Source organism: Alligator mississippiensis, chromosome 1, assembly GCF_030867095.1.
Source record: "Alligator mississippiensis isolate rAllMis1 chromosome 1, rAllMis1, whole genome shotgun sequence".
Taxonomy (NCBI): domain Eukaryota; kingdom Metazoa; phylum Chordata; order Crocodylia; family Alligatoridae; genus Alligator; species Alligator mississippiensis.
In genome coordinates, this window is record NC_081824.1 from 396,824,871 (window position 1) to 396,852,181 (window position 27,311).

A 27,311-nucleotide genomic window follows, 5' to 3' on the forward strand; every position below is an offset into this window, starting at 1 on the left:
ACCTCTATGTCTAATACATGTAATCAATAAACGCAGCATTTTGCCTTATCCCCCTTTATAAGGTCTCACTCGTGATTTGAGCAATTGGCAACTTGTGTAACACCATCAGACCTTAAATTAAATGTGTGGCCAGTGCAATCCCAGGGCTGGGAGTACCAAGAGTGCCTGTCTGCTGATTGTCAGTCTGCATCTTGAAGGGCTCCCATGAATTCTCAGCTTTGGAACCACCAGTCAGCTGCTTGATGCTCCCAGTTCTCAGAGCGTGCTGGAGCCTTGAAGGCATCTGGTGCACTCCCACAGTTGGAAGGAAGTCCTGAAGGGCACAGGTGGAGCCCTTCAAGATTCTGGTGGGCTCCCAAGGTTGGGAGCACTGATCTGAGCACTGAGCACTGATCAAGACTGGTGCTCCTGGTAACAGGTATATTTGCTGGGGCAGAAGGAGCCCAGGATCATGATCCAGCAATAGGCCATGAAACTCACAGGCCACTGACAGACATTCACTTAAAGGTGCAATTTGGATCTAATCCCCAATACCACAATTGCATCTCCTTCCATGAGAGTGTGACAAGACATGAGGAGCAATTGTTCAGATCAGGGATCATATCCCATTGTGCCGTTAAATGAATGTCTGTCAGTGGCCTTTGAGCTTCAACTCCCTTATGCATTCTGAATGGTTGGAAATCTCAGAGCAAATTAACTGTTTTTTAGTAATTCCAGAAAAATGTTGATTGACATGGAAAACACGTAGAGTGTAATGAGCTTTTATAAATCCTGAATAAAGGCAGCAGGGGGACACTTTAATTGTGCACTGATCAGAGGTGGACACAAAGTATTCCATCAAATCAGGTTTCAGTTATTTCTTAAGCCTGTCAAAAGGAAGGTCACGTTGGATTAGCATTTTGCATTTTTGTCAAAATGTTTCATAAGACATTTTGACAATATATTAAAATATTTAATCCCTTCTACATAGCTGATCATGTCAGTATTGTTAATCAGATCCTATTTTGACCTATAACTCTGTAAAGGTAAGTGGTGCAGAAATAAAATGGAAATATAACCATGAAAATCATAATTAAAAAAAACAAAAACAAAACAACCAACAAGTCTTAGATGGATCTGGGACTAGAAAGGGGCTCTGTGGATGACTGAGTTTAGTCCCTTGCTATGACAGACCGCTGGATCATCTATTAACTTACCATCCTTCATTTTAAAACTAGTTATATTACTTGCTCTCATTATTCCAACTGAAAGCTGTTCCAACCTCCATTGTCCAGTAGCTAGAAATATTCTAATTTCCAGGCAAAAATTTATTCATGGCCAGTTTCTAGTAATTTGTTCTCGTGTCATCATTTTTCCCCTCTACTATTCTCTCTCCTGGATTTTAGGATGGCCACTGTTGGTTTCAGGTTGTTTCACTGTTAAAAGATCTGAACAAATTCTCTCTTGTTAGTATCTGTATTACAAATTAAATCTTATTTTACCTTCCCATGTATAGGTGATACTTATGTATTTGTGGAATGAAAGTTGGCACTGTCCAGATTCCATTATTTGTACCCATGGTGGAATAGAATCACCCCTACCTCCACACGTACAGAAAGCACAATGGTGGTGGTCCCTCATCTTTTACCCAGTTGCTTAGGCAGCTTGCCCAGAGAGCAAAAGACTCTAGAGTAAGTTTAAGCCTGTATCTTGTACTTCTTATTAAAGTTCTCCAACTACCAAAGCATGACCAAGACAATGCTCAAAGTGCTTTCAAGTCCTGCTCTTGAAGCTGGCATTGCACCTTATATTTACTGTTAGGGTAGTTTGTCGTATTATATGCTTTAAAGTTGCACCTGTTTATAGAGTGATGAATTATAGTATTGTTTAAAGTTTTCTTTTATATTCAGTCTAACGTTCTGTATACCCTCATTGTTATCTGAACTTTTCATTTTGCTGGTGTTTGCAATACCAGCTAGCCTTGTTTCTTGCAAGCAGCTTTTGGCCTTGAGTTTGCTCGCATGATGTTTCTTTCCCTTTTCTATCACTGAGAAGTTTTTCTAACACAACATAGAAATAGTTTTGTTACTAGCTGAAATTAACTGAACTTGGCACTAACCAGCTGAATCAGAGGGATGAAATGGTTGGATATGTTAATGAAAGGTGATAAAGCAGACCAATGGACAATCCTTAAAGTAAGACCCTGGAAAAAGGCCAAATTAAAAGTTGTGCTTGTAATGGGTTGAACAAAGGAATACGCTGAGAGGATAAATTATGGGCAATATGCTAACTGCAGAAAGACCAATCTGAAAGCAAGGAGTCATCAAAGGAGTCAAGTTAAAGAAAAGCATAAAAGCGGGGAGCGAGAAAGTTAAGTGTGTTGTCGTTATCATCATGATTTTCATCACAAATCCAGCTTTCAACACCTGTCTGGATCGGCCCAGCCAACAATACACCCTTTGCTTCAGGAACTGAGTGGCTGTCTTTTCTGTGAAGCAAAGTAACATCTGGGATTGGGTGAGATCATTGTACTAAGTGTTTTTCTCTCTCTGAATATAGAAACTGCTAAGATAATACTTTTTCTACTAATAAAGTTAGACTCTGATTTTAGGACACTTGAGTGGTCTGTGTTCATATTTCACGTTCTATTTAAGGGTTCATTGTTCTTTAATGATCCCTAAGCACTATCTGCTGGTCAGTGGTGTGAACATTACTACTCAATAGATAAACAGTCCTGGACTAGCCTGGGCCCTATTCATTTCCATAACTTTGAGCCCCTCCATTGTGAAATAGCATCCATCTCACTGAGTAACCCTGCCTCTTGTTGTGCTTGCTTTTTCCTGCTCCCATGTTTTCTTCCTGGCTGCCAATGAGCCAGCTTTAAGAGGACATCTAGAGAGGAGGCCTGTTAATGCTGAATCCATGGCCTATTGATTATAGCAATGGTTCTCAACCTTTTTCACACTAGGACCCATTAGCATAATTATCAGCTTGCTGCAGCCAGCAACCCCCTGGCCCTGACCCACACAGTTTCTCTCTCTCACCCTCTCTCCCCTCCTCTGGCTGCTGCATCCAGCCCCTCCCTCCATCTCTGGCTCCTTGGGCTGCTTTCAAATGCTGCATGTTCACCACAGCCCCAGCTGTGTGTGAGCTCCATGCAGGCTGTCAGCATTGCAGCCTGCATGGGAAAACTGTGATTCCCTGGGATCTTCCTGTAACCCTTTACTGTGTTCTTGTGACCCACTTTTGGGTTGTGACCCACAGGTTGAGAAATGCTGGACTAGAGTACATTGCTGGGAAGCAGGAGGTTCAGGATTAAACCCCTGGGGGGGGGGGGAGGGCTAGAGCCTAGGGTTCCTCCTGGCCAAGTATCCTAACAACTTGGCATGTAGGCCAAAAGTTAGGAGGGTCATCCTCCTTTCGGTAACAAACACCCCTTACTCAAAACTTTTCTGTAACTAAAGCTCTAGGATTTACGAAGTATTACAGATATGTCTGGACAGTTCTTCCCCCAGGCACACATGCAGCCATCTTCAGTAGGCTGCACTATAACTGCACAGCTAGGAGAAATCCAAACTATGCAGAAGTGCAAAAAATTATTGTTATGAAGCTATGTTAAGTACCACTTAGGCATGTGGCGTTAAAATAGGATTCAGTCCTGCATACCTATTGCAGATGCTTTAATGGAACAGCCCTATAAAATACATTAGTAAATAACAGCATGCAATTTTCAAAGTCATGCATAAAAGAATAGGGAATGTAATTGCAGTTTTAGAATTCTCTGGGATGATTCTAAAATGTATAAAGAAAAAGCCTACTCTCTAATGAATGTATGGGCCAGATTCAGTAAAACACTCCCTGTACTTTATGCTGCTCTAGGGACACAAGGTAGCCAGAAATGTAAGGTTCTAGTTAAGGTACATTAACACTGTCTTTGTATTACTAGATGCTCAAGTCTACATGGGTTTTCCAGAGGCACAACAAATACAAAACATTTTCTGATGTTGAAGATAATTTTCAAATATTTTTATTGTTAATGTGGGGTGGCTAAAGGATTGATATACAAAGGGCAGATCCATGAAGGAGCTTAAGGTGGTATGGTTACACTCCCTTTGATTGCCTTGTCCAGTCCTGCCAATCATAGATATCAAAGGCCCAATATTACTAGAGCTGGACTGCCTCCCCCCTTTAGAGCCAGGTGGGAAACTCATGGCACCTGACATGTCCTGGCCCTGGAGGCCAAGAGCCCAATCCTGATGGGAAGCACTTCCTCCCCCTCTCTCGCCCTCCCCCCCCCCACTCCACCCCCAGCTTTCAAAACCCAAGATCCACTGTTGGATATAGAGTTGAGTTAAAGAACCATTTTTTAATTAGCAGTCTATGCCCCCCCCCTTTATTGTTTCTTTTATTCTTTATTCTCAATTTCAATACCTTCCTTGTTCACTGTTTTCATAGATAAATTAAGACCAGTTAGACTCCTTCCACTGACTTTAAGAAAAGCATTAGTGTTTTCTTTAGCTGATAATGTTTGTAATGGAAATACTGTAACATAGCATCTCCAATTAGGTGCACAAGAAGCACAAAAAGTGGATGTACCTTTATAATCAATTTGAAATTGAGGTTGTTTTTTGGTCATGATAAGTTATCCGGTCACAGAGGAAAAAGAAACCATGTGATAAATGTAACTCATCAGTTTTGTTAGACTATGTATGGTAAACAATCTGTAGACTGAGATTTATTTCCTGTGAAAGTTTGTAAGTAGTTGAATTTTAGAATTTCACAATTTTTGCATGCAATTTACAGACAGAGAGGAAGTAAAATTCTATGAATAAATTATTTGTTAAGTTGTAGGTGACAGGATCGGGAAAATTAAAGGTTTTTTTTTCATAAAATTGACATGCTGTGCAAGCAGTCCATCAGATACTTCTCCTAAAAATAATGTTCACTATGTATATAAGGATTTATACATTCAACTATGGTATAAGCATTGTAGTACAGAGTCTTATTCCCATGCTAGGGATTAGTTGTATCTGTAGGCCTTGCTGAAGTTTGGATTAATACCACAATAAAAAAACAATCATTAATAATAATAATCACAATGGATTAATACCACAGTCATATACAAATCACACAGAGACCCAGCTGACCAAAGTAGACCTCACTGGGTGCATCTACATGAGATGCCCATTGTGCAGTTGTTACTGCACAGTCATTTAGTACTTGCATAAACAAGTACTAGATGACTTTACAGTAACTGGTGTTACTGAACAGTAGTGTACCAGCACAATTACCTAGTAATGCTTATTATGCAGTAGCACTTTATTACTGTGCTTTAGCTCTTTACTACTACACATGGGAGGAAAAGCCCCTCATTTTGGATTCAAGTACAAACATGTGTATTGTTTTTTAAAGATAATTTCTTATTCATGTATCTTAATTCTTGCACTGCTTTCTCAGCATTCATAATAAAGCATATATCTGAGTACCTAATGGTATGTTAACATTGTAGCATACAACTGCTGGCTTACATGAACATGGATACTGGTTAGTCATTTTTGCCTCCATAGGTTCCATTGCAAAACCACATGAACACACATACATGTACATATGTGCACACATAAAGCCATACTCTATGGTACCATGTGTACACTAACTCTGCAGATACACTTGTCTGGTGCTGTGGCTGTTGTGGATGTATCCCAAGCTCTTTAATACCACAGCATCTCTGGGAATTGGTTTCTTGCATATGGGACAAGATTGTGTCAAATTTATTTCCTTATATGGAAATACATTTTCAGTCACTTGCAATAGTGGGGAAGAGTGAATGGAACAGGTTGCCAGAGAAATGTGAACATTGTGACTTTTACCCCCAGGCAAATATGAACCCACTCCAATCCATGCAATATCTTTGAGAACAATATCTTTACTAGTCATAATCCCCAAATCCCTTCTCTGTTATGATGAAGTCTTTTCTAAGAGATGGCTGTGTATTGGTTTCCCTGTGGGTTATCCCTGACTTGGTCATTAAAAAATTCACTTAGAGAAATATGATTCCAAGTGTGCAAACTGCTCCATCTCCACAAGTTGTTCCTGGGACCCTACTCATTGCTTTATCATGGTCTCCCTTGGTAGTTTCACTGGGGGTCCTTATCCCCATTCCTCTGATCTAAAGATCAGCCTTGTGTCTTGGAGGATCTCAGAAAATGGAGTATTTGGGGAGTTTCCTTTCAAAATCATGACCTATCCTATTGTTGCACTACAGGTTACCTAGAACTTTGGTGTGGTCCTTTGACCAGCTATGAACATGTTGGATGGTAGATATCTTTCTGCTGAACAAAGATGGGCTGACCTATGAAGAACCTGGAGTAGGCCTCATGAATAGAGACCTACCCAAATCAAGGAGACAGGCAGCCAATTGTGTGGGTAGATAACAGGGCCAGCCACCAGGTTCATGGGCTTATTGCATGCCTCTGATTGGCCAAGGGGCCTCAGTGGCCTCTGCCCCTTCCCACTGTTTGGCTGAGAGGGCTGTCTGTCATACAGCCTTGCCCATCACCACTGATCATTGGAGATAAGCAGAACCATGTGACAGGCAGCCCTCTCAGGCAATCAGTGGTAAGAGGTGGGAGCAGCAGATATCTTGGCTGGTCCCCTTCATGCCATCAGCCTTGTCACCCACAGCAGGATGCACAGTCAGGCAACAGTGGCCATGAGGACCACTGGCGTCCACTGCCAAGCCAGTATTTTATTTTTAGTAAGGGTTTTTTTCCCCATGGATTTTGTGGACAATAACCAATTTCTTGATTTCTGCAAAATTATGAGTTGAGTAGGTCCATAGTTATGAAAGGAATGGTTAAATGCCAAATATGTATGTACATTAAGACAGAATTTCAGGTACAAAAAAATCAAGAGAGAAGGGAGCAGATAGACGGGCAAAACAAAGAGGTACTGGAAATCCTGGGAATAGCAGGGGAGGACTATATTATCATGAGCCCAGATACCTGTTTTTTTCATGTTTAATACTACAAAAAAGTGGTTATGAACACAGTTCATAGTTTAGCATGCATTTTGCCTACCATCCTCAGACAAGTATTCTGGCATGGATTCATTACAGCCCTAAGCATGAACTTAAAGGTTGCCTGTATGGATGACAGAGGAGTTTGGAAAACAATAAATGTCAAGCCTGCAGGGAAGGCATACTTTAAGACAGAGTTCCACAATGATGGTGACACCAATTCCAAATAACTGCAATTAACTTAAGTGCTGCATCATTCCCATTATTCAGTGATTCTGCTGATGACAATGGAATTCTCCTCTTCAAAATCACAGCACGTCAGAATAGTCAGCCTTTGATCATCTACAGTTACATGAGATTAACCAATATACATTTTTTGTTTTTGGTAGGTCTTAATTTAATTACAATATTTTCTCTTGTTTTATTAATTAACAAATCATTGTTACATTACACTGTGACATGCATTTTAATTTTCTCACACCGAAAGTAATTTCATTCTCTCCTTGCATAACTAATTTAGCTTGGTTTTAGATAATTCATTCAGTTGCTTCTTTAACTGAATGTGTATATGCATGCTGCATTAAATTATGTATTACCTAGATTCTCCAGCACTTACGGCAAGGTGCCTATTCTTTAGATGGGCAAATGGACCCTGTAGGAAAGTTCAAGATAGGCCTTTAGCATCCCCAGAGAGAGAGAGAGAGTGCAGAGATTTCAAATATGCTAAAAGAGTTTCAGATTTCCTGTTGGTACTCTGTGGGTGTGTCCACATAAGTTGTTACGTCGCCGTAGCAATGAGCTACATTAGTGTAGCTCATTGCTATGGCAACGTAGCATCAGCGGGCATGAACTGTGATGCCGATGCTACTGCACAGTAGTAACAAGCTACTGTATAGTACCTCATTGCTACTGTGTAGTAGCATGGGAAAAAACCTGTGCAGCATTGGAACCGCACAGTAACACTGATTGCTGAGCAGTCATTTAGTCCTTACTTAAGGAAGTACTAAATCATTACACAGTAACAAATGTGCAGTCTGGCACATGTGTAGATGCACCCAGTATGGAGAAAATGAAGCAGTGTGCCAAGTCTTGATTCAGAAAGCCTGGAGTATGCAAACATAGGCACTGGGAAGTGCTGAAACCTCAGGCTATCCATTATGCATTTTATTTATAGGCATCTTACAACACCAAGTTCTTCTTCTGAGATCACCACAGGCTGAGTTTCTGAGGATAAGGGATTCAGAATAAGTGATGGTGGTGATGCCGGTGGTACTATTTCCATAAGTTGTCCAGCAGCCTAGTTGTCAGATGTGGGATGTGGGAGACATAGCCCCCTGTAACCTGAGAGAATGGGAACCTGAACTTTCAGTTCCTAGTGCAAGACTTTTCTGTGGGTTTTTGCTGTTGTTGTTTTTAACGAATGATGGCAGCATGTAAAATGCATAGACAAGAACTAGTACTTTCCAGGGTAGAACACAAGGCTCCTTTCTCACCTCCTGGACCCAAGAATCTTTCCCCAGTGTCTTTCTAATGGGCTAGTTTCAAGAAGCGGTGTGGAGAGTATATAGTCCCAGCAATATCCTAATGGCTGTCTCTTGTGAAATGGGAGGTCTGGCTTTTGTGTTCTTTAAAATGATGTGGGCTTGAAACCCAGGTTTCCCACTCACTCAATAAATACTGTACCCAAAAAGATAATGGGGAAAAGGTTACTGGCAGCAGCAGTTCAGCACAGAATCCAGTGCTTTCAGTTTGAGTTAACTGTCATTTTGTCTGCTTAACAGCATGATCTCTGTTTGGGACTTAATTCCCTGATACTGTCTGGAAATAGCTTGAATAACTCTGAACTGTAAGGTTTAGCCCTTAAAGTGTGTGCTTCAGGTAACTTTTGCTCATGCACAAGCATCTAAGGACCTTTACAATCTGAAATAAAGGTATCAAGTGGATTTAGGTGCATAATACTTTAAAGGTGTTTGTGCTAGGACAATTTGAATTGCATTTAGGACTTACGGATCTAAATCCTACCAAAATCCAAATAAGCCCCTAATGACTCTTAGAGCACAAAGCAACATACAAGAACAAATGCATTGCCAGGTGCATGGTGCACAAATGGGGGTATTTGAACATGTGCTTCAATCTATCATGATACCCAAGAAAATCCCCATGAAGTCAATGATATAGGTAATTTGTTGTGTTTAGACTGAAGTCAGTCAGAAGGGAAAGCAGAGTAGCCAGTGAGCTCCACTGCCAAAGCCAGCCCAATCCATGCTGCCCAGGAGACTGTTTCTGGTTGTTATGCCTGTGGATACCTTGCTGGACTGGAGCCCATATTTGTAGCAACCTAGGGCATTTGCACACATACCTTTTAGTTCTTGGATGTGCCAAAGATCTACCGCTTGTGGTTGTATAAGCGGTGAAATGGACATCAGTGCAGAGAAAATGGTAGTGGTGCACCTAAAGCACCTCCGAGGTATTTTAGTTCAAAAGTGCACTGCCACCATTTTCTTCATGCTGCAGTGCATTTCACCACTTATACAACTGCAAGTGTTGCAGCACCAGGAGATTTTCAAAGTGCCTGGTGCTGTGGCACTTGCATGTGTAAAAATTATCCTAGATTCCAAATTCCTAATACCTGATTATTCTCTGGGCACACCTACCAAAACAGCTGATTTAACCTATTACTTCTGTAGTACAGAACTAATTAAAACTGAATAAAGACAATGTAATACTTATGAATTTTAATGGAAACTAAATTTCTATGGCATAAAGGGCATCATGTGCAAAGAGTTTTGTAAGCCTATAGAAAATGTGTACCACCTTGTAATGAAATATCTTTTTATAATGATATGAAGAACATCTAATTGCTACCTCTGATGGTATAAAATAAATTCCTTAGCATTTTCTCTGTCATTTCAGTTGTTGGTTGCTCACATAAGGATGGAGTCAGGAGAATAAGAAGTTATCAGGAATCTCTTGGTGAACCTCAGCTCCCTAATAACCAGCAACACTGGAAAAAAATAGCAGGAGTTTAGTGACATCCTGAGACAGGGTTCTAGTACAGAACCTTTTTGCCTCCTTTTCTGACCTGTTGATCATTCCTCAGCTGCATCTAAGGATTTGGTCTATAGAATATATATAATGTTAGACATTAATATTAACTAATTCTAAAAGCTATTCCTTATCACAAATTATTAGCGATCATCACAACCATGATCAAAATATTAAAAATCTAAATATTGTCAAATTGTTTGCAGATTTAAAGATGATAAATGTCTGCACCATTTGAAATAATCATTTTGAGCTGTCAAACTGAAAAGCTGTGGAATGATGCAGCTGTGTTACTAGCACATATGATTCCACTTTATAAGAGCAATTTCAGAATGTATTTAGCACAGGGGAACTTCCCCAAAGCTATGGAACCCAATTTTCTGGATTTACCCACTATAGAACTAAATTTAGTTTTTAGATTAGACTGAGTCGCTCATATTGAAGCCTAAGGGCCGTGTATAATTATTATAAGTTACAAGTACTTGAATAGATACACTTACAAGTAGTCCATCACTACAGTATGCACACTACATCATTCTGGTTCTCAGATACCCCAGTGGGAATCAGGCAGGTTGTATATATATATATATATATATATGTATATGTATATACACACACACACACATGTATATACAGTACCTGTCCCCCCAAAAATATGAATTTGGCCATTAACCTCTAGCAGTTGTTCCAAGAAAAAAAAAGATATTAAAAACAATGGCAGATTAAGATATTATGTGGTTCTTACTTGCTCATCTGCTTTTTCCCCATCTCTTGTCACTATATTCCTCTTCTGTTATTCTGAGGTCGCCTCCAACTCTAATTTTCTGTGATTCTATTTCTTTTCTTTTTTATTTCTTTTTATTTTATCCTTTAGTGGCTTCAGTGATTGACTTTCTTCATTTCACCACCCAGCCCCGTTGCTGCCATTCCCACCCATTGCCTCGCCACCTCCCATTTCACTGCCTAGTCCCCATCCACCCATCCCTCCAATCCAGCCCTATCTAGAGCGGGGATAGAAGCTTGTTCTGGCTTACCAGCTCTCTACTGACAACTCACAGCTGTAGCTCCTAGTCAGGTCCCTGCTCGCCAGTCCTCTGGGCTAGGGACAGAAGTTACACCTAAACCAGTTTAAGTGATCAGGAACTGGTTAAAATCTGTAACAGAACAGAAACCCAGTGCACATAAATCAGTTTCATAATGGCTGAAACTGGTTTAAGATAAACCTGGTTGAATGTAGTATCAGACTTATATGATTTGGGTCAAACCAGTTTATGAAACTTCTATCCTAGGCTCTTCCACGATTCAAGTTAAATCATAGTCTCTGAGCATCTGATGGCTGCAACTGTGGACTACAGATCCCAGAGGCACCTGGAAGCATGAAGAGGAAGTGATGAGCAACCTGCAGAGTCCCGATGCTGTAATTCTGGATTGCAAATCCCAGAGACCTCCAGGGTATCAGGAAGAGGAAGTGAAGACACAGCCAGTAGAGCCATGCTCTAGCACCCCCCCACACCCCACCCCACCCCAGGGGTTCTGCCTTGAACCGCATTTCCAGAATCAAAGGTAAATGTCTATTCACATCTGTTCAATGTAATCTGTGCATGTTAGACTAACCTGCAAAGACTGAATAGATTCAGGCTTCAGATTTTCATCCATCTTTACCTAGCCCTGAAGTTCTTTTTGCCCATTTTGCTCCATTCACATGTCCCTGTAATGCCAGAAGATGTCAATGGATGCCATAAAGCAGATCTTTATCCTGAGATCTATCACAGACCTACTTACAGCTAAATGGTGTGTTAAGGTTCTTTGTTTCAAATTGGAAAGAACACTTAAATGATCCTTTATATGGTGATAAGTGGAACAACAACAGGTTACTAATGAATACAAGGAAATTCCAAGCAAAGTTTTTAGAGCTAAAGTAGGTCCTAACTGCAGACCCAAGGGCTAGGAGATTGCTCTCCACTTGTGAGAGAGCAACAGAAACCTTGTAGAAAATGAGGGAGCATTGTTCTAGCCACTATGGTCCAGAAAATATACAAGGAGATTGGTTGGTCTTTTACTAGACAAGATTTCAAGCACAAAGTTACTTTCTGTGGAACTGAAGATGGGCATCTAAATGTGCAAAAGCTAATACATCTCCCACCCATAGAACTGATCTAATAAAAGATGTTACCAAACAAATCCTACTTCTTGAAAATGAAAACAGTCATGAGGATAGTGCTAGGAGATTGAGATGTAGGTACATATCTACTTGTTTGCAAGACAGAGATGTCTGAGAAAGGAGACAGTCCAATGATGCTGGCTTGTACTGTGTTCAGGAGCGGTGGCAGGAATTTATGTACACTTGTTATAAATAGTAAGGCTTGTATCAATTAAATATCTGATTCTTATCATTCATTTCTCTAGTTTGATTAACCTGTTTTGAGGGGCCCATATTCTGCCCCCCTCTTCTCCCATGCTTGATCACAAATAGTGAAAGAAGCTTAATTTATCTAGTTTTTTTTAGCCTTGCCTTGAAAAAGTTAGAGAATGGATATGATTGTCTATCTCTTTTCCTAAAAAATAATTTAAAGTAGAGGGGATTTCATGGACAGGATGGTTTGTGTGTGGGGTTAGGTGGTCTGTATATGGGAAAGATGATTATCTATGATAGTCTGAAGTCAGTTGGAAGGCAGGGTAGATGCACCTTCATAGACTACCTAATCAGATTACATATTAAGAGAATGCATAAGATTATGTACATGTGGGAGGCAGGATTACAGGACCCTCTTTAAAAGGTGTGAATTTAAAAGATGTTTTGAAAGAAACTAGAACATAAACCTTTTGTAGCTCAATCAACTACAGTAATAATGAACAACAGTGGAAAAAAACATATCTGAGTGTAGGAGAGAATACTTGATGTTGTGGATTTAATTTCAGAACCAAAATTAGTAGATTTGAATTATTCATGAAATGTGTTCTGGGAGTATATCCTAGGGGTTTCTCTAGACTAAACAAAAAATGTGGACCAACAATTCAGAAAATATTGCTCCTGACAAAATGAAACAGTTATTTGCTATAGACTTCTTGATGTGTTCCACTCACAGCATCAGGATTCTCTTAAAAACTTGTCAGTTCACATTGTTTTACAGCATACGGATGTACAAAAAATCTAATGTGAAGTTTTACTTGTCATAAAGTAAATGGTGGAATTCAAAGCTACAAGAAGTACAAACGTAATGTACATACATACAGGGTTTGTCTGTTTGTTTGCTATTTTATTATTATTATTATTATTCATTAGTTTATTTAGCATGTTAAGTTTGTTTTAGGCATTTCTCAAAATTGACAAACGGATCTTATGTATGATGGTCATACTTTCTTTTATGTTGACAGCACAAAGCAGGTCTGATAGAAGCTTGATTTGCCTCAAGAAGGTCAATCTAATGTAGATGTATCAGTTTTGACAAAAGGATGATGTAGCAGTTTCAATATCTATCTTTAGTAGCCAGCATGGTGAAACAGTGTGGTTGGGAAATCCTTATGCCATGCCCTATTACTGCCCATAACAGATTGCTTGAAGTCCTCTTAAACTGCTATAAATTACAGAAGCCTTCAGGTTACTAAATTTATGACAGTATACTGGAATTGTGCCCAGACTGCATAGGATGGAGAGAGAACAAAGGTGGGTTAAAGGCAATTTGGTACACCATTCTGGACTTGCTCTGTGGTGTTAGGTAACAAATGGAGGACTAAGGCTATGAAGACATTTTTTAAATTACATTTGAGGTAGAACTGAAAGGGATCCATTGCATCATTGAGTTTAGTCCTTGCAAACAAAAACACCATATTACATAATCCTCTGCATAAATTGATCAAGCTCCACCTTAAGTCTAGTTAGTTTTTTTGCTCCTAATCTTGTGGGAAGAATATTACCAAACCTCACTGCTCTGATGGTTAAAACACTTCTAATTCTGAATTTTATTTATCCATTGCAAATGTATATGTTTGTGTTCATGCATTATATTGTCCATTTGTTTAACTAGTTATCTTCTCTCTGGTGTTCACCTCATTCCCAAAATGTAAATAAATACCAATCAGATGTCTTTCAGCCTTCATTTTCCTATGCTAAAGTTATTTTAATTTCTTCTATCAGGATAGGATATCTACTAATCTGATTATCCTTATACTTATGAATTGCATTGCATTCACTTTTCTTGAGCATGAGTGACCAAAATTACACATAGTATTCCACATGAGCAATCACTAGTCCTCATACAGTGCCTTATACATACTTATCTCTGCTGGAAAAAACCTCACCCAACACATTGCTTTTAATTTTCCCGTGGTTAGATCACCTCTGTGGCTCACTGTCACCCTATGAACAACGTATACACTCTATTTTTTTTCCTCTTTCTGTCATTTCCAACTAAAGTGGTACCACTTTGTTTAAAAAGAAAAACATCTTGCAACTTATGTTTACATTTATTTTTGCTTCCATTATTCAATTTTTTAAGGTCACCCCAAATGTGACCCAAGGTCTCTCAAAAGTATTCTGATCTTCTCTTGTACTAAAATTTATATCACTTGCAGATTTTACAAGCACATACTTTTTATTTTATGGTCATGAATAGAAATATTACATAATTACTGATTAAATTCTCTTTTATACTCCTTTCCTAATGTGACCCAAACCAAACCATTCTGTTTGATCTATCTTGTCTCTCATTTCTTTACAGTTGAGTGTAGTATTGATGCATATTTCCCACTCTCATCTTCTTAGGTCTACCTTCTCTGAGCAATGTGTAACCTTTGTCACCTTTGTTCCAGTCATGATTTCTACTCCACCACATTTTTGTTAGTTCAGTAATATCCAGTTCCACATCCTGTACAGCTACTTCAAGTTCTTGTTTTTTTTTCTGACTCTCTGCCTTAATATACAAAATTTCAGTTGTTTCACCTGAAATTCCTAGGTGGATTAGGTACAGATTTAATATATGGTTGCTCTCACCAATACTGGAAGTTATTATAGTTATAAGTTTTCCTTACTATCTATCCTCCTATATTTGTGCTCCCTGCACCTTTTTGGCTTCAAAGCTATGTGACTTACAGCTAGAATTCCCAATATTTATTAACACGTAACACCTAATTCCAAAAACTTAAAATCAACCTCTTAAATAAATTTTCTAGCAGTGTTCAATATGCTAGAATATTGGAGTAGTGGCATTCCTTGAAATATCAATTCTATAGTTGTAAGGCAGCATTAGTATTGTTATTTTTAAAAGTTTAAGTCCTTTTTTTCTGTAACTATGAAAAATTCCTTTGAGCTAATGGTTCTGCCATCTCCCTCTTTATCTATGCTGTACATCCACTGCAAATTGCAATATCTTATCATCTGTAGCATTTCCTGAACCTTTCCCCATATTTGAAGCAATGTTCTGGTTGTTACAGTATGTATAATTCCATGTAACATTCTTGCTTGACTCCATATTTGATTTCTGGGGGCTAGATTCGAAAGAAGACTCACATGTCTAAATGCTTTTAGATACCTATATTCAACACATAGAAGCCACACATACAGTATTCCATATAACTTTATACCTTGGATAACTTTGTAGGCACGAAAAGCCTCCTAAATACCTACAGTTCCACAGCTGGGCAGGTGCACAACTACCCACGTTTTACAAAAATGTTAAGGCTTGGTTGCATCTAAGCTCTGGTGGGATTCACAAAATCAATTTTCCCCTCTCTCTCTGACCTGTATGGCTTAATATACCAGTATTCTTGGAGCACAATGAATTCCACACCAGCATGAGAAGAAGGAAGCTGTGCCAAAGATACAGTAGTGTCCACCTTACCTCCTGTAGCCAGTAGTTAGATGCTAACAAGGGTTGTGAGAAGCTCAAGTTCTGCCAAGCTATACAGTCACTCTCCTATAAGTGCAAACAAAGTGGGACAATATCAGCAGGAGAGACTAAGAAAACACTACCCAACAATACCATATAGCCTGTTGGTTAGGGCACAGTCACTTACAAGCCAGGAGATGTGGGGTCAAGTTATCTTTTGCCTGTTCTTTACCACTCTTCCTGACTCTTGGCCAGCAAATTGTATAGTGTTCTGCCAAAGCTTGTGATCATCAGTCAGGTTCTTTTGCAGATTGACACCAATATCTTGCCTTGGTACTGTGCCTTTGGTCTTAATTTAGTCTTTAGTCTTTGTGGTCTTTCTTCTATCACTGCAAGAAGTCTTCCCAGGTCTTCAGAGGACAAGCCCATATCCACATACCCAAGATTTCCCTCAACTTGTGAAGTTTCTCATTGGAGAAACTTGCATCAAGCCTATTATTACTTTCTTTTTTTTCTGATCACAGAACATCTGTAATGACTAGAACCAAAAGGGTTAATGAACAACTTTAGCAAAAAGAAATCTGCTTTTTGAAGGTATCTGATAGAAGGCACATTATGAAACTGTTTCCTGTAAAGGTTTCAAGCCTGTCTGGAGTATAACCCGTAATGATATATATATATAACTGTTTGCACTGATCATGAGACAAACATAACTTTTTAAAAAGGAGAACTAAAGTGAAACTGCAAATTTAGCTAATCTAATAATGTTTTGCTTAGAGTTAGTAAAATTAATGAACCTAACCACAAGGTATAATTAACATTAGTGGGTTAAATTTGGGTGGAAACATGCTAATCTTAGGCCCCAAAGTGATGTGGTGTGATTTGTTTATTGGGTAAACCCAAGCTTGGGCAGTAACCTATTATAATGATTTCTATCACCTTTTACCCCCAGAGGGTAACAGCTATAGGGTAAGATTGTGAATGGCTCTAAAGCCAACAGATTAGCATAGACAGAATATAAAAGAACATGCACATTAAGTGACCAGCAGGAAGGATGGAATAGAATTGCTGTCCCATGCCCCCGGATCTCTTACTCCCAGTGTGAGTGAGGACCAGATCCTGACTGAGGGATTTTCCCCAGTATCTCCCTCTGACAGCATGGTTCAGAGACACCTGACTTTGCTGAATCAACTGGACATGTACCTGACACTGAGGGACTATCGATAAGTTGCTAACCAAGTAGGAACTCTGTTAATTTGTCTGTCTGTTTTTATTATCACTGCCAATTTTTAACTTTTATTGTTATGTTATCTGTTTATTAGCTTAACCTTTTTATTAACTGCTATACGTGCAAACTATATCTTTTGCTGTTATAAGTAAAATTCATTTTTACTGTCATAAGTGAAACTTGATATTGCTTCCCTTCCAACCTTACCTCCTCGATCCCAAACCAAACATCCCAGTGGCTAATATAGTTGCAGTACTCAGTCAGCCTGCAACTAAATTAATATACCCACAGTGCCCAGCTGGCCTCTGACAAACATCCAACTATATGATCACCTCAACACTTTCATTTTCTTTTCTTCTGGCTGACCAACTGCGTCTTTATTCCACAGATTGGGAAGTGACGACTTGTATACCTTCCTTGTCAAATTCACAGAGAACAGGTGCTAGCTCCCACCATTTTCACAAATAGGTTTTGAGCGATGTGTGGCATATTTGACAAGAGTACCATTGATCTAAGTATTTAAATTCCTATTCTAGTCCTAGTTCCTTTCTCTTATGGTGGGAATCCATCTTTTTCAGTTATCAAAGCCTCAGTCTTATCATTAGAATCATAGAAAGTTAGGTTTGGAAGGGACCTCAGGAGGTCATCTAGTCCAACCTGCTGCTCAAAGCAGGACCAGCCCCAACTAGATTAGCCCAGCTATAGATTTGTTCTGTCAGGTCTTGAAAACCTTCAAGGATAGAGATTCCACTATCTCTCTAGGTAACTTGTTCCAGTATTTTAATATCCTCCTAGTGAGAATATTCCTCCTAATATCTAATTTACACTTCTCTTGCTGCAACTTGAGACTGTTGGTTCTTGTTCTCTCATCTGCCACCACTGAGAAAAGGCTAGTTCTATCCTCTTTTGAAGCCCCCCTTCAGGTAGTTAACAACTGCAATTAAATCCACCCTCAGTCTTCTTTTCTCTAAAGTAAATAAGACCAGTTCTTTCAGCCTCTCCTTGTAAGCTAGGCGCCCCAGCCCCCAAACCATTTTTGTTACCCTCCATTCAACTCCCTCCAATTTATCCATGTCCTTTCTGTAGTGGAGGCCCTGAAACTGAACGCAGTACTCCAGATGTGGCCTCACTAGTGCTGAATAGAGGGGAATAATCACTTCCCTTGCCTGGCTGGCAACACTCCTACAAATGCAGCCCAGTATGCTGTTAGCCTTCTTGGCAACAAGAGCACACTGCTGGCTCACATCCAGCTTATTATTCACTGTAACCCCCAGGTCCTTTTCTGCAAAGCTGATGCCCAGCCAGTCTGTCCCCAACCTGTACTTGTGCATGGGATTGTTCTATCCTAAGTGCAGGACTTTGCACTTGTCCTTGTTGAACCTCATGAGATTCCTTTTGGCTCGATCCTTCAATTTGACTAGGTCACTCTGAATCCTAGCCCTACCCTCAAGTATATCTACTACTCCCCCCAGCTTGGTGTCATTTGCAAACTTCTTGAGGATGCACTCTATGCCATCTTTCAGGTCATTGATGAAGACATTGAACAAAACCAGCCATGGGACCAACCCCTGGGGCACTCCATTTGATACTGGCTGCCAACTAAACATTGAGCCATTGATTACTACCATCTGAGCCCAATGCTCCAACCAGTTTTCTATCCATCTTACAGTCCATTCATCCACCCCCTACTTCCTTAGCTTTCCTGACAGAATGTTGTGGGATACCATATCAAAAACCTTGCTAAAATCAAGGTATACCATACCTACTAGTCTCCCTGCATCCACAGAGCCAGTCATCTCATCATAGAAGGCAATCAGGTTGGTTGGGCAGTTTGCCGCTGGTAAATGCATGCTGATTCTTCCTAATCACCAGGGATCCTGATTTTCTCTGATTTAAAAAAATCCCCAATATTCATTTTTAAAAAGTAACTCCAAATCTATATATTAGTGGTGGTTCATTTAAATCATGGAAAGCTGTGGAGAAATCAGAGAAAACCAGAATCCCTGCTAATCACCTCCAGGTGCTAATCACCTCCAGGTGCTTTTCTCCTCCAGGTGCTTAGAAATGGATTCCTTGAGGATCTGCTCCATGATTTTTTTCCAGGGACTGAGGTGAGGCTGACTGGTCTGAATTCTTCTTTTCCCCTTTCTTAAATATGGGCACTATGTTTGCCCTTTTCCAATCATCCAGGACCTCTACTGATCAACATGAGTTTTCAAAGATTATGGCCAGTGGCTCTGCAATTACATAAATCAATTCCTTCAGCACTCACAGGTGCATCCCATCCAGCCCCATGGACTTGTACATGTCCAACTTTTCTAAGTAGACCATAACCTGTTCTTTTAGCACTAAAGACTGCTCACCTCATCCCCAAACTGTGGTTCCAGGTACAGTAGTCTGGGACCTGACCTTGCCTGTGAAGACTGAGGCGAAGAAGACATTGAGCACTTCAGCCTTTTCTGCATTCTCTGTCACTAGGTTGCCTCTCCCATTCAGTAAGGGACCCACACTTTCCCAGATGCTCCTCCTGCTACTGACATATTTGTAGAAACCCTTCTTGTTACTCTTCCCATCCCATGCTAGCTGAATTTCCAATTGCACTTTGGCCTTCCTGGCTTCATCCCTGCATGCCTGAGCAATGTTCTTATACTTTTCCCTGGAAGTATGGGAGCACCTCCACTGTTTCCCCCTCCTTCTTGCTCTTCCCCCAGGTCTCCCAATGTCACACTTACCTCAGGGATTTGGTTTCCATTCCCCAGTGAACCTAGTTTAAAGCCCTCCTCACTAGGGTAGTAAGCCTGTCTGTGAAGACACTCTTCCCTTTCTTCATCAGCTGGATCTCATCTTTTCCCAGAAATCCTTTTTGGAAAAACATCCCATGGTCAAAGAAGCTAAAGACCTGCTGGTGACACCATCTGCACAGTCAGGTGTTGATCTGCAGGATGCATCTGTTCCTGTCCGGGAGCTTTCCCTTCAGCAGAAGGATCAATGAGAATGCACCTAGAGCCCTGTAGTCACTTTTGATATGCTCAGGGTCTCCCCTGGCAATATTGTTGGTGTCCACATGGATGAGCATCTTGAGATAGTCAGAGGGCCAGATTACCCTCAGTAGTCTCTCTCTGACATTTTGGATGCAGGCTCTGGGCAAGCAGCAGACCTCCCAAGATTATAGGCCATGTTGGCAGATGGCTCTCTCCATTCTCTGCAGAAGGGAACCTCCAACCACTGCCACCTTTTGCTTCTTTTTGGTGGCAGTCATCTTGATTCTTCCCAACTTGGTGATGCCTTGCCTGTCTTCCTCCACCAATTAAACATTTTCCTCCCCACTCTGTTGCTATCTTTCTCCAGACAAACCACTGCAGGTGGAGGTGAAGATCTGTGCTTGCTTCCAGAAGTCACAAGCCTCCAGCTTCCACCCTCTTGGGTGTCCATATCTTCTCTCTTCACTGCCTTTGGCATTTCTTCCTCCACAGTCACAGAGGTCTCCTCCAGCATTAAATCAATGAAATTTACTCCTCATGACGAAGGATGCTTCAGGCCTCGCCACCTTCTCCTGTAGTTCTCTTGCCTGTTCCCTGAGAGACACCACCAGAAGGCATTACTCGCACAGCAGGCACTCCCTGACTTGGCTGTCACTGGAAGGAACCTGCAAGCTGCATTCCCCACAGTGCCAAACCTGGACTTGGTTGGAAGTGTTGATAGTGAGTGGTCCTGCCTGGATAGAAACCTCACTGGTACAAGTGGAGGCAATGGAAGAACATTAATTGCTATAAGTCCTGCCTGACATAGATTAAAGTTTCTGGTCTAGTCAGATAGAGGGAGGATTTGAACCCATGCCTCCTACATCCAAGATGAACATCCAACACACTAAGCATCTTCTTGCAAGTATAAAGTCATCATGATCTCCTCAGTTCTGCATGAGAAAAATATAACTCTCTTTAGATGCCTAAGTCCAGAAGAAGGTTTACAACTAAGAATCCTGAGTAGAGATAGGGCTCTTTATCTGGCCCTTCAGTTCAACACCTGACTAGCTGAGGTGGGTGGGTGGGTGGGTGGGTGGTGGAGTTAATCCTGCATGGCATATCAGAAATTCCTAATGATGAGCATAAGCAGATCCCCACTCACATTTCTGTGAATCTTATGTTGAGGTACCTAACTGCCCACGTTTTATTGTATAGGGAACCTGGCTAATTTGGAACTGTGCGTTCCACTAAGTGACAGAATGCCTAAGTAGTGTTTCTGTTGATTTAATGATGCGTGACTTCTGCTCCTTGGCAAATTTTAATTGCCATGTCAAAGTGTTAATTCCGGGATTCCCAATAATTCTGAATCGTTGGATTCTCAGTTATTTATTCCATGATCCAGTTAAAATTTGATCTTTAATCAGGGATTCAGTTGACTTCTTAAAAATTACAAGATTATAATGTTGGCTCTTCAGTCTTGGATCAGTCACACTCTTTTCTAGTTTCACTTTGTTTTGTAGCCTCCAGGTAATTGAAAAAAATATTTTTTGAATGCTTCATATTTATAGTGTGCAGTACTCTTTGGTTTTTGTAATTTATTATTATTTATTTATTAAGCTTTTCTGCCTAAGCTAATTGAAAACCATTAAATACATCAAGTATGGCAGACCCTTGCTATCATCATTAGACTACCTAATGATTGTCTTTTTTTTCAGTAGCACCTGTTGCTTCTAACTATAGAGGGAAACACTGCTAACATTTTTCTGGTTGTCTTCCTTATTTTCAAAAGAGTTTCAATTCAATTACCTGTTGCATTCAGTCACTTAGACTATTTTCTTTGAGTGCTATTTAATTCTAGTTCTATCAGTGTTCTTATTTTTTCTCAGGAAGCTCTCTGGACCTCTTTATTTCTTTCCCAAATTCCAACTGCGTATGAAAGCATGATATTCTGCAGACCCTCATCAGATTTCCTGTCTCTGAGATTAGTGTAAAGATATAATTCTCACCCATAGTTATAGTCTTCTATTGGTCCCTGTCCTCATCTAGTAATTTACCCATTAGATCCTCTCAATAAGGTATAACTGGTTACTGGTGCACAGCATGACAGAGTAAAGAAGTTCTTGTCTCCGCCTCTCCACTTGACTAATAATAGTTTAGATGTAATTTTCCATAGTGTATTTATAGAGATACTTGAATGAGGGGACAGCAGGGACCCCGTGTAACAACTCAGATGTATTCCACATCTTGGGGATATGGAAGAAAGCATGCAGGTTTTTGTAGATCAATGGAATTCAGGATTGAAAAGGGAGAGGCAGTCACTGTTTCAGTAATCTGTATTTATTCTGTACATTTAAGCACAGCTCTTAATAATTTTTTCCATGCGTTATCACACACTAAAAATTTGGTGGAATAGTTGACACTTATGCTAGTTTTACCCTGCATAATGAAATAAAAGCTGAACAATAAACAATAGGTGCTGTCATCCACCTTCCCGCTGAGATCTGGATAAATACACAAATATTCATTTGTAGGAGGTATTACTCCAAATCCTCACACTGCTTTGCACTGAGTACCATACACTAAAAAGGGAAATGAATGTTTCCCATCTGTGATCCACACATTCAGCAGATATTTCATTGCTCTAGTGGCAGTCAGACAAAAAAGGGTTTTGATCTTGTATGGGCAGAAGACCAAAGGCTTCTTGATCTATGACAGATATTAATGCTAATTACAGTTTAACTGACCTCCTAGAACCATTTTTCTGGACAACATTTTGACATATCCATCCTCCCAATTAAGTCTGATGATCACCTCCATGAACAAATTTTCAGGAACAGAGGAAAAATATTCTCCATTTTCTTTTAAATACATAATTATGATAGCCATAAACTACTTAATTAGCCAAATATTTTGTGAAGTATATTTTTTAATTTAGTTTCATCTTGGACTTTTACATTATATGCAATAATGGCAGACACATTTGCATGACCCACAATGTATCAAAAAAGGCGAAGAAAGCTACGTCTCTGTCTGTTGAAAAAAAAAAAGGCAAATTAATGAAGTTTAGGAGGTTTTGAGTTCTGATTTGTATTAGAGATGTGATTTTCATCATGTGTTCATCCAGTAATTACAGTTAATTTGCTTACAGTGGCCACATCCACATGAGCGGCACACTGCACAGTTGTTACTCCACAGTCATTTAGTACCTGCATAACCAAGTACTAAATGACTGTGCAATAACTAGTGTTACTGCACAGTAGTGTCTCCACCTGTCTTTTTTTTTTTTCAGATGCTACGGTACAGTTGCATCACATCACAGTTAGTGCCTGTCAACGCTACTGTGCACTAGCAATAAGCTACTGCGCAGTAGCATCTCATGTAGATCTTCCCTCTGAATGTGTAAAAGTTAAACTCTTGCTATCAACTGCGTTCCCATGGCCAAGAAATGTCTCAAAAGTGGAAAAACTGGAATATTATTGTAACTACAACTTGATTAGTGTCAACAAGTTGCTACAAACTGAACATGTAGCAAGAAAGCTGGTCTTGAGTTAGAGTTACTTTATAGCAGTATTGCCAATTTGAGTGTTATGCACCAAGGCATAGGTAATCTGGTCTAGTGGCTAGATACCCAAGGCATGGGTACAGTCCAGAATCCAGATCAGTTCCTGGGGGGCTGAAGGTCCAGAGATCTGACAACAGAACTGGATTGGGAAGCCAAAACTGAAGTTGGGACAGGCTAAGTCCAGAAGCCAAAGCCAGATTCACAATAAACCAGAGCTGACCAAGGTCAGAAGCCAAATGCTAGACCTAAAGGACAAGTCAGAATCAAGAGGAGAGAACTTGAATTTGGAAATGCCAAGGATTTTACCAGGATCCAGAGCTAGTGTCAGACCAGGAATCAAAACCAGAAAGCCAGCAAGCAAGTGCACAGAAGTTCACAAACAAGAAATTTGTTTTTGCCCAGAGACTTGTCTTGATCTTGGCTTTTCAGGGCTGGAGTTGGTGGGGCTTGTTGCCTCTTACTTCAGGGGACTGGCTGTCCTGATTGTCTCACTCAGCCCAGTTAGGACCAGAGTGCTGCTCTGGGCTTGCTGCATTTGGTGCTTTTTCAAGGTAGGATTTGCCCTAGTCTCTTGACTGGGACTAGCTAGGTCCAGGGGTCTCACATGGTCTCATTACATCAAGCAGTTCTAAAGCAATCATAAGGATTTTGGGGGGAGATGTTGCAATATAGATATGCAGTGGTCTTTAAACACATGAAGATATGGTTGAATGGAACCCATGACTAGCAGGACTTAGATTCAGGGATGGAGGAGGGAGGGAGACTTTCTTCCATTGTCCCTAGTAGCTGATTACCTAAGGCACAGCTGATCCAAAGTATAGTCATCCAAAACCCATGATTAAGATGAATTAAATTCAGGATTAGAGTTGGGGAGCTGAGAGAGAGGATCCCCGTCCTCTCCTACCAGTAGCTGAATGACTACATTATTTACCTGGGAAGGTGGAAGGCCTTGGTTCTAGGGCACCTAACCCAGAGGGGTTTTGAACCTGGATGTCTCTGTGTTCTTAGCATAGCCCTCTAACCACCACAGCTCAGGCATTATCAAATACATTGATTCTCACCTGGAGAATTATTGAAACCTGGGGTGCCAAGAGATTTTTTTAAGGGTGTCGCACAATATTAGCACAGTCAGGTTTGCAAGCATATACATGATTTACAAGATAAATCCAGAGATTTCAAATAGAAATACATTGCATAAAAAAATATTTTGACCTGTTGAGGCCTTTCTGAGTAATTTGCAAAAGAAGAATTGTTCTTTTTCCATAGTAAAATATGAGTAAAAGTTAAGAACTGGCATTTTCTGAAGGGTTCTCTAGGTCTAACAAGGGATGCCTCATGTCTAAAAAGGTTGAGAACCACTGATATAAAGGTTCTCCTTTTGAAGATGGACCCTTGGGCAGCCAAAAATGGAGCAACATGGACATGGAAGAAGAGCACAAGCTAGAAGGTGTGTGCCTCAGTGAGCGGCTGCTGGTATGGAAAGGTGGGCCCCTGGGCTCCTTGTTCCCAGTGAGGCAAAGTCCTCCTCCTGGCACTGCCCTTCATCCATTTTCTTCCAATGAATATGCAAGCAACCCCCACTTAGTGCTCTTAACTAGTTACTGAAAAACTGAACGATAAGCGAAACGAGTATTAAGTGAAACCAAAAGTATCTGATAATCCAAGGTGGTGACCACAAGTGTTTTTAATGACTCTAAAAGGCAATCATGAGCCTTATAATGAAACTTGCTGAGCACTAAGTGAAATCAGGTATCAATTTAAAATGAGCATTATAGCAAAATAGCGCTAAGCAAAACAGTGTTAAGCAGGGCTGCCTGTACTAAATGCAAGGACCAGTGGCTCAGCTTCAAACGGAGCACTGGAGAAGAAGTGCCATATTGCTTGACCTGTAGGGGAGTGGTTAGTGTTTTGATAGGAAGTGTAAGAGACTTAGGTTCTCTGGCTTCCTGGGTGAATGCCCTAGTAGCTCAGCTACAGTGGGCACAAGCTAAGAAATGACCCTCCCTCCATTGTGTTGCCAGTGCTTATGCCCAGTCTGCATACACAAAACAACAATATGGTCATGTTTCATAGTTCATAGTTTCATAGTAGCTAGGGTCAGGAGGGACCTGTACAGATCATCTATCCTGACCCCCTGCCACAGGCAGGAATGAATGCTGGGGTCACAAGATCCCAGACAGGTGATCATCCAACCTCCTCTTGAATTTGCCCAAGGTTGGGGCGAGGACCACTTCCCTGGGAAGTTGGTTCCAGATTTTGGCCACCCTAACTGTAAAATATTGCCTTCTGGTCTCTAACCTAAACCTATTCTCCATCAGCTTCTTACCATTGTTCCTTGTCACCCCAGGTGGTGCTGGGGAGAAAAGCGCTCTACCTATTTGCTGTTGATATCCCTTGATGAGTTTGTAGGCAGCCACCAGGTCCCCCCTCAGCCTCCTCTTGCTAAGGCTGAACAGGTTCAGGTCCCTCAGTCTCTCCTCATAGGGCCTGTCCTGCTGCCCTCTCACCAAGTGGGTGGCCCTCCTCTGAACCCTTTCCAGGCTGGCCACATCCCTTTTGAAGTGCGGCACCCAGTACTGGACACAGTACTCTAACTGAGGCCTGACCAAAGTCACATAGAGGGGGAGTATCACCTCTCTGGACCAGCTTGAGATGCACCATTGGATGCATGACAAGGTATGGCTGGCCTTGCTGGCTGTTCATGAAGTGAATTCCTACCTGTTAAAATAAGGGGCATTTCTGGCACTTAGATGACTATAAATGGCAGAGGGATGACCAGATCTGGAGACATAGATAACCAGAAGGAGAAAAAAAGATTAGTCATTTATGTCATTTAATGTTCATAAAGCACCAAGACACATACCTCCCACTAATTTTAACTCTCTTGGACTAAAGCAGATAAGTCTAATTTTCTCATTTGTAGAAACAAGTGACAAAATACTGTGAGAGGCTAAATCACCAAATCCAAGGGAAGATCCAGAAACCAAAGTCCAGGAACAGAGCAAACAAGGTCAGGAAACCAGGAATACTAGATTACAGAGACTCGCCAAAGCAGAGCTTCAACAGAAACCTTTGGTTGACTGTTGCCAAACTTGGAACTAAATAGGTAGGCTCATCTCCCAGTCAGATGCCAGTCAGGAGGCTCAGGCAGAGACCAGCTGGATTCAGTAGTTCAGGTAGGGTTGCCATAGAATCATAGAACCATAGAAAATTAGTGTTGGAAGGGACCTCAGGAGGTCGTCTAGTCAAAACCCCTGCTCAAAGCAGGACCATCTCCAACCAGATCATTCCAGCCAGGGTTTTGTGAAGCTGGGATTTAAAAATCCATCTCTAAAGATGGAAATTCCACCATCTCTCTAGGTAACTTGTTCCAGTGTTTCCCCAACCTCCCATTGAGAGAGTTTTTCTAATTCCAAACCTAAACCTCCCTTACTGCAACATGAGAATATTGCTCCTTGTTCTACCATGTCACTACTGAGAACAGTTGAGCTCCATTTCTCTGGAACCACCCTTCAGGTAGCTAAAGGCTACTATCAAATCTCCTCACAGTCTTATCTTCTCCAAACTAACTAAACCCAGTTCCCTCAGCCTCTCTTCATAAGTCGTGTGCCCCAGCCCCCAAACCACTATCATTACTCTCTGCTGGAATCTCTCCAACTTGTCCACATCCTTTCTATAGTGGGTGGCCCAAAAC

General features: G+C 40.7%; 1 long non-coding RNA gene across 3 annotated transcripts in view; it reads left to right on the forward strand.

Annotated features, from left to right (window-relative positions):
* Nucleotides 1–2,070: 2,070 nt before the first annotated feature.
* The window catches only part of LOC109283468 (uncharacterized), a 63,909-nt gene continuing 38,668 nt past the window's right edge, over nucleotides 2,071–27,311 (forward strand). The window contains exons 1-2 of one of the 3 annotated variants that reach the window (XR_009460031.1): nucleotides 2,071–2,496; nucleotides 11,329–11,602. This is a non-coding gene — a long non-coding RNA (uncharacterized LOC109283468). The remainder of the gene's footprint in view (nucleotides 2,497–11,328; nucleotides 11,603–27,311) is intronic. The other 2 variants (XR_009460039.1, XR_009460044.1) reach the window with 2 other exon arrangements.